Source organism: Brienomyrus brachyistius, chromosome 2 (assembly GCF_023856365.1).
Source record: "Brienomyrus brachyistius isolate T26 chromosome 2, BBRACH_0.4, whole genome shotgun sequence".
NCBI classification, from domain to species: domain Eukaryota; kingdom Metazoa; phylum Chordata; class Actinopteri; order Osteoglossiformes; family Mormyridae; genus Brienomyrus; species Brienomyrus brachyistius.
Genome location: NC_064534.1, coordinates 46,177,416 through 46,188,137, shown reverse-complemented (window position 1 = coordinate 46,188,137; position 10,722 = coordinate 46,177,416). Strand labels below are relative to the sequence as shown.

Here is a 10,722-nt window from a genome sequence, read left to right as displayed (position 1 = left end):
TTTTAAAGTTTGTTTTACAGCTCATATTCAAATCATTTTGAGATTCAACAGGCTGAGAAAACATCGCCCTCGTTTTTCCACTAGATGGTGCCAAATTGCAGTATTTCATAGAATTGACCGGCCAGGTCGTTAAATACGTATTCTCTTCCGCATTGCATGTGACTGAAGAAGAACAATCGTTTCGAAAACAGGAATATGATCGCATACTTTAAGAATACTTAACGTGTTCTAAAGTGTTTTTATTAAAGCACCCGACGATTCTGCAATGTGTGCATTGCTAGGCCCTCCATTTCGTCTCCCATTCATTTAATTTTTGTATGTTTCTATCTGAAATCTTTCAACATGTTTGTCCATTATAGTGACGTGAATGAATATTAATAGGGGAGAGCAATGTTATTTATTAATTCAGATAAAATATACAGAGGAAAAACTTGCAGGAAAATGTTTACAGACTTATCACCAATAATCTGTAGTCATTAAATAACGCCCCTCTTTTATAGTAAATAAACTGATGCAGTTCTGACCAACAAATTAAGCAGAAGACTGAAACGATTATGAAGCCTATACGTCGGTGGTTTTATCATAGGTTATTAGCAGACAGTACTTAAAAAACTATGCATCATTATCTTAAATCAGTGAATCAATTTGCAATCTGTCTTCTTCTGCTATTTCTTGGAACGATTAAATTGTAACATCTGAATTGAATCCGTATCTACGCATCTATATATTTACATAAGTTCCCATCTCTCTTTCTGTTTTAGTTTCTTGAGTATGTCCACTGTACATATTAAGTATATGCTACTTTTATACACGTCTACCTTTTAAGTAGGAAGGACGTTCAGATTCAACTGGGAAATATGACCGCATGGCAAGTAGTCTTAAACCTATCAAAATATTTAGATGACAGACTAGTTGTTTGCTTCAATTTAAATAATAATATGTAATATGGCAGCTTGCTTAATTTTAGTCTATAATGCAGTGATTTAAATATTTGTAAACAATGTCAGCGGATGAGACAACGGAAGTTGTGCAGTTTGTAAACAGAGCGACAGCCTAAATGTCACCTGTGCAAGTAATCGGAGGAAGCTGTGAGGCTGTACCTTTAGTGCTTATCCCACATGTTCGTTTTGAACCACCTTTTAAAACCTACGAACCGCTGGCTTATATAACGAAACTGAACTAGTCAATATTAACACTAATAAACTCTTTTTATTAGAAATAATAATAAAATAATATAGATATAAAATAAATAATATAAATTGAATATATAGGTCTAATGAGAAGCTATAGACGCGATACAATTAAAACGTGTACCTGAAACCGTTCTCTTGTTAAAATTCTCAGCATATTGTCCCCCCCCCCCCCCCCCCCAACCCAACCAGCGTTCGGAATTTCACTCCTTTTTCCGAGTTAACAAAGGACAAAGGTATAATTCATCATTCCCTTTCCAACTTTGACTAGCCAGAAAGGAGGGCTTGCGAGTCCCCGGGAATGAGACGGTAGGGTCCGATGGATCTAGGCAGAAGGTCGTAACCCCTTCAATCTTCAAAGGCGCTACCGCCTCCGTCGCAGTTGTCACTTCTTGCACTGGCCAGGGCCTCAGGATGTCAAGACAAAAAAGATTTTTCTAGCATGGAACTTCACATTATTCCAACAGAGGACTCCTGGCATCATCGATATAAGACTCCTTGTTGCTACAGGGCTCCAGAAAAGATCTGGGAGGTGCCTATAAGGAAAGTACAAACCTGCCTACATGTAGCTTAAAAACTATATTATAATAGGTTAAACGTATTAACTATATGGTAGCTCCGAGGGTGCGCCATAAGGTGCCAAATACCGAACAAAACAATGTACATCTGTATTCCAAAGAAAATGAAAATCTAACATAGGCCTATTGTCGGATGTTTTATTTCAGGTATATTTAACACTAAGTCAAATTATCCGTCTTCCCTTGTTAGGACTTTTGTCTATGAAAATAGCATTGCCTGTAATGCCACAAATACAATATTCCCCATAGCAATAAATACAAGTGTGAAACATGTCCCTTAAGTAGAGGAACACGGTGCATGGCTGTAGTTTTAAAAACCGATCATCCTCAAACTGACAATCTTCAGAAAACGAGGATTTGTAAGATGTGAATTAATTTAACACAGAGGCCAACTTATTGGCCGTTTATAAAAACTCGAAATGTTTTTCCCCAGATATCCCCTGTCCGAAAGGTGCAGTCATTTGATGATGTATAACATTTGAAAGGAACTATAGTCATATACATTGAATTCAGAATTGTCGTTCCGAAAACAAGAACTATTCACTTCATCCAAAAACAAACATTAGTTGAATAAACGTACACAGCTTCAGTCAAACCGGAGACATTGCTTATACATTATTTCAATGTTAAGTCAAGAAAAACACGCCTTCGCTGAATATTGCTTATTTATTAAAATATATTTTTAAGCCGTACCAAATCTTAACTCGTGAGTCTCTCAACTGTAGTGCAAACCCGACAGACTGATGCCCTTTCGTTATTGCACTGCTTGTTGAAGCTCCCACAGTAGTGCAACAGGGAAAGAGTTTCAGGCAACAGGCTTCCTCCCACGCTCTGGATGAAGCGCATAGCAGCACGTGATCAGCACACGCGTTCATCTGCGCTTCAGTGCTGACCACGCTTAAACGAGCCCCAGAGGATAACTCATGTAACATGTTGCCCTTTAAATGATTGCAATATCGTTGGGGTCTGTGATAAAGTAACAACATACCAGAAGCTGAAAATTCCGTCAGTTTTTCACTTGTTTGACCTATTACAGAAAAACCTTAAAACGCTTTTCAAATGAAATACCCTTCCCTTTAATATTAGTCACGTGGTATAATTAAATCGAATTTACTCCACCAATATAACATCTATACGGGGTACGTTTCAATTATATTATATAGTCTATTAAAACATTTGCATATCATAAGGTTAATAAAATAAACAAACCTATACGTACGCTTGCAACTGCTCAAAACATCCAGACTAAGGACTGACTACGTGTACATACGGAGCCTGCAGAAAAATAAACCATCCATCCACACAACGTGATTCTGTATCATATGCAAGAGACACGCTCTAAAGTTCGAACAAATCAAGTACCAGAATATCGCCAGACTAACATACTGTACTAAATATCGTTCTACACTAAACTGTAGGTTAGACGTGTTATACTGCAATGTGGATATCATTTAATGGCATTAATGCATTAAACAGAACCAGAGCCCTTAGCACTAAGACAATGCCATTTTCTTTGGCTTTCTCGCAATAGCGCTAAGTACAGAGGACACACACTGGCCGCCATTCAAATAGTTTTGGGACCACCTAGTTCCAGGGCGCAGGGGCCACCATCTCGGAGACTAAAACTCTGCATTTCATTATTCAGTTTAATAATCCGTTGTGAAGAATACATTTGTCGTCTTCGGCGTCACCTGAGAAGGCAAGTTTAGTTATACACACACACATTCCGAATGGCTTGCCCCACAGTGCAAATAAAGATTTTGTATGATCAGTTTCTATCGAAGTCGTTTACAAAAAAGGAGACACTTCATTTTACAACATAAGGGCCCAAGTCATTCACGCATTGCGTATGAAAGCGACACGACCAAATCAACTAACCAAAAGGTGTGAGATGTAGCGAAGATCCCTCCAACTCCAAAAAATTAAAAATAGAATTATTTTTGTCGTCTACGAAAACTACGCAATACATTAGTTCCAAACGTCAAAGAAATTGCTGAAAATTCCTCAGAGTCAAGACCCTATAAGCAATATTGCACTACTCCATCAATAAGCAAAAAAGCAGAGACAATATTGATAGGGTCTCGTCTGTAAGGCAACGTTGAGGATTTTAACCAATACAAAAATCCAGTTGATGTCACACGTTGATCATGGCAAGAACACGAACCGTGAGGCAAAAATACCTACCTGTAAGCTTGGAATTATGCAGGTTTCCAATGGAATTGCACACGTCTTAGCACGGGCGTCACGTGGCCCTCTTGCTGACGTCGTGAGAATTCCTGACTCCGCGTCGCCCTGCTGGCGGGCACGAGAATTGCGCGTGCTTGAAAAATTAGCCATTAGTTGGAATTCCTCGCCTCCGCATTTGAGCCTTGACTCGATGCCACCACACGACGCATTTACCAGTTTTTATATACAGCAACATGTGCATTTTTATGACATTACCTTAGCAGCCAATCTGGATGATGCGTATTGTTGCGCAACGCACAGGCAAATATTCTGATCGCTTTTACCTAGCTGAACATAACGTTGGAATCGATTATAGTTGTATGTTAACGCATTACAAGAACTGACAATCACAACAACACTGGAACATGTTACAGAAGCATGAACGAAACGAAAAAAATATATATTTCGAAACATATACGTGACAAAGCCATAACATTCGCAACCGAAAACGTTAAATACCTGGTATTCCGAATCCAATGCGTTGCACAAACAAATTGCGAAAATACTGGCTTCGTACGTTTTAGTTTCTCATACGCGTACTCCGTCCTCTCAAACATCATTGCACTCTTCTCTCTCTCCACATGCAGGGGGAGAAAGAGGGGGAGAGAGAGAGACTTCCTCTTTCCTAGTGATTAAAAGGAAATGGAAGTGGCAAGACAATCCCCTAATTCACGGATTCCTGACTAATTTAAGAATTCCTCATCGATCTGTTATTTACCACAGAGATCCCTTGTGCTCCACACAGCAATGGCAGACAGAGTGCCTGCCGTCCCCAGATATACGTAAGCAAAGTCAGCGACCAAAAGGCGGCAGAGAGTTAGACAAGACCTTTGTCAATACTAATATGTTTACTAATTCTGTATTAACCCGGGCGAAGTGTGTCATTAACACACGGACTATTTGCATGTTTAGTATTCCCACCTTAAGTAGCAAGTAACCCATTACATAGAATTAAGTGTTAAACATAGGCCATATATGCCAAATTCATTTACTGGCTTTCAAAAAATGTTACGGGCGCAAAAACAAAAGCAGTAAAGTAATTACATATGCCTATATTTAAAAAATAAAAGAGAGACGCTACATTTTATACTAGATTCCGCAGGTAGTGTTAACTATTCATGATCTCAAACGGCAACTAGACTATGTAAATGTTTAGATACACGGAGACACTTGAAACCCTAAAAAATAATCAACATTCATAAATGGGAAAGTAACTGAACTGAACGTTAAATTCCAATTTAATTCGATTTCGATAACCATGTTATTTTTGTAGGAAAAAAAATCCTATTACAGTTATGACAATCATCACACATTCAGCGGTTACACATTAAACGTATATGATTTGTTAAAATTATCCAAATATACATATTACAAATACACAGGCCTACATTTAACTTAGTAAAATAAACTTGTACGTTTACTATATCTCCCTGTTTTTTATAATAAATTAGTGTATAAATTCGCACATTCGCCACATTCTGTAAAAACAATATCTTGGAGTATATTTCAGTGACAGAAATTTCGCACTTTGACCCTTATTAAACTCAAAAGACTACAAGAGAAAAACAGACGTGACAGATCCTTGTGTTCTGTGCTCCTTGTTCGCGTCTAGTAACTGCCAAAGAACAGAACATTTAATAAATACTAATAGAACAAGTTTTCTGTTAAAATTTCACCAATAAGCCAAATATAAGCACACACCTTTTTAAAGTAATTTAAAAGCCAGGCAGAGATCGCCACACACTTTACGGTCCTACTTAAAATGTACTCCTAATTGAAATCATACGTCTGAAGTTTGAAAACCGAAGACATAATTAAGATGACTGATTAATGCTTGTGAAAATAGCTGGTGCATTTCTACATGTCGCTTAGTTGTTTCCTTTCCTACCAGAGCCTCGCATTCCTTTATTGGCCTACCAACGTGTGGCAAGCTACTACAAGTTCACATCTTTACTTGAGGATTCCACACTGTCAAGCAAGATTTGACCTGCCTGCAGACTAACAGCACTCCATGATATATCAGAACAGTAAAATCAACTGTAGCATAGATTTTATGGCCTCCAAATTTTGTGCAGCATATATCGTACAACCTCGTTTATAAAGGTTTGAATGGGTTGTAATCGTATAGGCTACCAAAAAAGAATCAGTAGCAATTAGCCAACAGTACGCGCAATCGGGCAGACCCATGTGACATCTGTACATCTATTTTTCACCCTACTTAGGTCAAGCCAAGGCTAAGCGGAATAAGGCGAAGAAAAGAAAACTCGTTGGGTGCGGAATAACATTTTAACGTTGTATGCTTTTCATCAAGAAATATGTGATGTATATTTTCCACATGTCCAAATATATACGTATATCGGCTTATGTAAAAAAGAAAAAAACCCGCCAGATTTAGCCAAAGATTAATTCAAACCCACTTCTAATCAGCGTCACAAACTAGCAATACCGAATCATAATCACTTCCTATGAATTAAGGTATGAAATAATAGTCTGGACGAAATGTATCTATTGCAATAAGTCTGTCTTGCATGTTGAAACCAACCGTATGTGTGTACGTACGATATTGGGTTACAAAGCCTACAAGGACTGCAGGGAAGCTTCTTTGGTCGACTTTCAGTGACCAAGGATGAAATTTACCCCAAAGCGGTTCCCCTCCCCCCAGTCACAGTATAAGACCTGCCTACCCGCATTCCTCAAAAATACTCCCACCCCACCCCCCAGACCACCCCCCCACCTGCCACAAATAGGAAGTTAATCTTTCCTCCCACACAACGTAATTTCTTTTAACACTCACTTTCTGCCGCTGTATTATGTTTCAAAATGTGACATATTTGCAGAATTTCCCCCATAACTTAAATTTAAACTGTGAACGATGGGGTACTGTTCACTGTATTGTCGTGCAGACACATTGTTCTCTGTTCACAGTTATTCTGTATCAAGATTTTGCTATCCTAAAAATTCAGAAATTACGAAAACTCTTTATAAGATGAAAATAACTAATAACGAAATGTTGACCAGACCGGTGAATATGAGAAAATTCAATTTACCTGAAACAGACCATCTCACGGAGAGTTTCATTGCAAATTCCCGTGTTTTAAGTATTATGCACAAATTGTACATTTTGCTAGGTGATGGAACGTACGCAATTCGTAGGAGAGTGTTGAATTGTACGGCAGTTTTTTGGGGAATTATTATAGATAATTATTGCACTTTTGGGTTTCAGCATTAATAGATTGCGCAACAAAAACGCCTAGAACACATTTTGAAGCGCAGATGTATCATGGAACCTTTGTTTTTCCATATAAATAAGTCATAATCTCACTGTAGATGTGAAATAGGCAATAGATTTTAAATAAAAATCCGCCTATTGGGTCTATTTTTAAATCTCCTATACAGTAACAATTTGTTGTATTATCTGCTGGCGAAATGCCATTTAGTCCTAACAAATATAGCTATATTGAACTTTAAATTTGTAATATCACCTGCCATCATTACCTACCATAAGTTTAAACAGGGGTTTATTATGCGAAAATCACAAAACGTATATTCCAAAGGCCAATCAAGTCAGCAAATCAGATTTTTAGACAGTATATGTGAGTTAAAAGTATTGTTCAAGTGTTACTCAATCCAACACGTGGTTTTCTAAGCAAGTGAAGAGGACTTCTAAAGTTCTTGGTGAACAAAATGTTCCCTTTTTGGAGGCGTGGCTTGGAGGCCCTTTTCTGCGTGCTGTGAGAAACTTCAAGTTCCTTCGTATAGAAATGCCTTACACGAAAAGGGCTTCCTTTTGTACGCAGCAGGTCACTATTGTGATTATTTGGAAATATTACTTTTAAATTCTGCGCTATACTTTAAATAACACACCTAACCTACCGTGAACACCTGTAATTAGTGTAACCTCCTTAAATGTATGGTTTTGATAGGAACTGTTGGAAAAGTAAGGGGTCCTGAAATGTGTCAGTGTAACTACAGGCTCTAACATGAGCATGAACATAATAGCAGCGGTCTTGGCAGTACTGGCGAAGGCCTAGTGCTATGACAATACTATTGCACTGCTTCAATGGATGGAACAGTAGTGCAACATCGTCAGAGCAAGTGACCTTAGCTCAGTTATTGGTGAGAGAGGAACATGGGAGTTTTCTGTAGTTACACAGATACAGACAAATGTCAAGAAAATGGGAAAGTCGTAGCACATAAAATTTATGCAGAAATTCACCGCTGACTCTCTTTAACACAATCAAAGTCAATCTGGTGCAGGATTTCCAAATCAGCAAACAGTGTACACCTTTGATAAATTTCTTTATATGGGGTACCCAGGGCTACAGCTAATATTTGGGCCAGTATGTATTTGATATTTTGAATATTGATAATTGATAAAATATTTAATTTCAATGTAATTTATATTACATGTACCTTTAATCCCCAGAGATTAAATTATAAGATTTCAAACATTAATATAAATTCAAGCTCCGTAGGAAAAATGGAACATTTTTTAATCCAAATAAACTGAGAAGAGCAAAGAAATACATTCAATGACTGTAGACGCGTAAATTTAAGCTGCGTTCTGCAAACTTGAATTGGATTCCCCAAAGATCGCGCATTATAAAACTACCCGTATAATGACAATACTAATGAATTCTTAGGGTTTTGTTTTGTAATAACACCTCACACAAAGTAATAACAATAATAATATTAATAATAATAATATGTTAGGTAGGCTTAAATACATTTGAATAAGTTTACATTTGGTACGTTTTAATTTCGTAAAGGATCGTTTGTAGAATCTTAAAGGAGACGTTATGTAAAGGATGTTGATGGGACAGTGTGTTTGTGTGTGTGCGTGTACATATATGTATGGAATTGGGGGGGGGGTCGTTCTGTCAGCCAATGCCCTTTTAATATTGCACTGCTCTTCTCATTTTCCAGTAGTACAACAGAAAAAGGGCTTTGGACAACAAAATTAAAACTGACTGTCAATATCAATATACATTATTGGAATAAACTTATTTTCAAACCAAAAGCAGATTTTAAATAGCACATTTGCGTGCATATCATTCTACCTAGCATGTATATAAACAATCAACATGAATTTAAAGTCTTTTAAAAATTTAAATGAAACTAAAATTAACAAGTAACTTAACACCTGAAAAGAGGGGAAGTAGGCGAAACAAAGCGAACTACAGCAGTAACTTTAAATTAATGCTCCTTTTACAAGTAATTGAAAATGCCAGTAGAGGTTCCTGTAGTTTAAAAGTTATTTTTTTATTAACTTTTAAACTAGGAAATTCTAATGCATCGATAATCTCAAAGCACCTAAAAATACCCCCAAAACAGCAACGTGAAGATGAAAACAATGAATGCTAATCATAACTCAGAATTCGGAATGACATCTGCATTCGGGTTAAAAATGAATCCTTTTCTAAAATGCTTTTTAACTGCTGCCAATGCAGACGGTAAGATTTTGAAAACGAATGAAATGTAAGGTAAGAAACAATTAAAACGATAGGTTTTAAAAATAATATTTCTTTCTTATTTATCTTAAAATATGCAGGAACACGTTAGTTTAAAAATAACTAACAGGACACTGAGTGGACAAGCAACATCAGACTTGTTTAATTTAATGGGTACTATTCGTATCTTTTTTGCCAAAGTGGCGACCTAAAACACTGTTCCCAGTTCGCGAGACTGGGTGGGGGCGGAGGCTGAACGACGGTTGTTATTCTGTCACACACTGTTTGGCAGCTGTTAGAATCACTAGCTGGCTAAGGCCAGAGACAGCATTTAAACATCAACATTTAGGATGTGTTATATCACATGAATGCATTCGCTTCCACACAGTCGTCTTAGCGTGTCTCAGCAGCATCATGGTTTAGCCAGCAAGATAAATTATTTGCCCCCATGCTTCAATTGTAAAAAAAAACCAAAAAACAAAACGAGTTACTCTAAAATGTCTGCTTTCAACATTTTCGAATGTTAAGTATTAAAAATAACATGGTTTAGATAGGCTGCACTCTTAAGTACATTAACCTTGCAAACAACCGCTTGCATGCACTTTAGAAATAATAACATTAGATAATAACAAAAGATTAGATGTAAGACTTTTTAAAGAAACAGCATTCCACATAATTAAAGACGCCTTTACGATACTTCTAAGAAAAAGCACGTGTATGACTCTAAAAGTGTGGGATATACTTGTATCTGTTCAACGCACACATTTGCGTGCACACACTAACACGCATATAAGTATATTGTCACTTTCATTCTGACACCTAACCTACCCAACACTCACGGTTCCTCAACTCTTCAATAATTCAGTGCACAACTGTGAAATTATGCATTATATACACAAGGGTTTCAGTACACATGTTTTACAGACAGCTTAGGTATAGGTGCCTGGAAGAATTGTTTTAATTTAATTATTGATACTCTAGTCTTACCAATAGCTGCCTAAGTTTAAAAAGTATCAAGCACACCGTAAATGTTTTCAGCGAACAATTGACAATGCTATCACAGCATGGGTGCCCATTCTTCTGGACTCCTTTACGTACCATTTGCAGTCCACAGAAAATCAGTCTGTTGGGGAAAAATACAATCCCCTTTCTAGCCAATTACCTCCCTATTGGCAATTCTTTCAAATGACCCTTGTACACTTTACTCTCCACCCCAAATCGCGTACTGCTCCCGCCATCTGCACCCAATCACCCGGATGCTACTCACAAAAAGAAAGA

The 10,722-nt window shown here is 37.3% G+C and overlaps 1 long non-coding RNA gene across 1 annotated transcript; it reads right to left on the bottom strand.

Moving 5' to 3' along the window:
- Nucleotides 1–3,108: 3,108 nt before the first annotated feature.
- Nucleotides 3,109–6,667, bottom strand: LOC125721134 (uncharacterized). Its single transcript, XR_007385698.1, has 2 exons — nt 4,454–6,667; nt 3,109–4,063 (listed from the first exon to the last, which is right to left on the bottom strand). It is a non-coding gene; the product is annotated as an uncharacterized LOC125721134 (long non-coding RNA).
- Between the last annotated feature and the right edge of the window lie 4,055 nt (nt 6,668–10,722).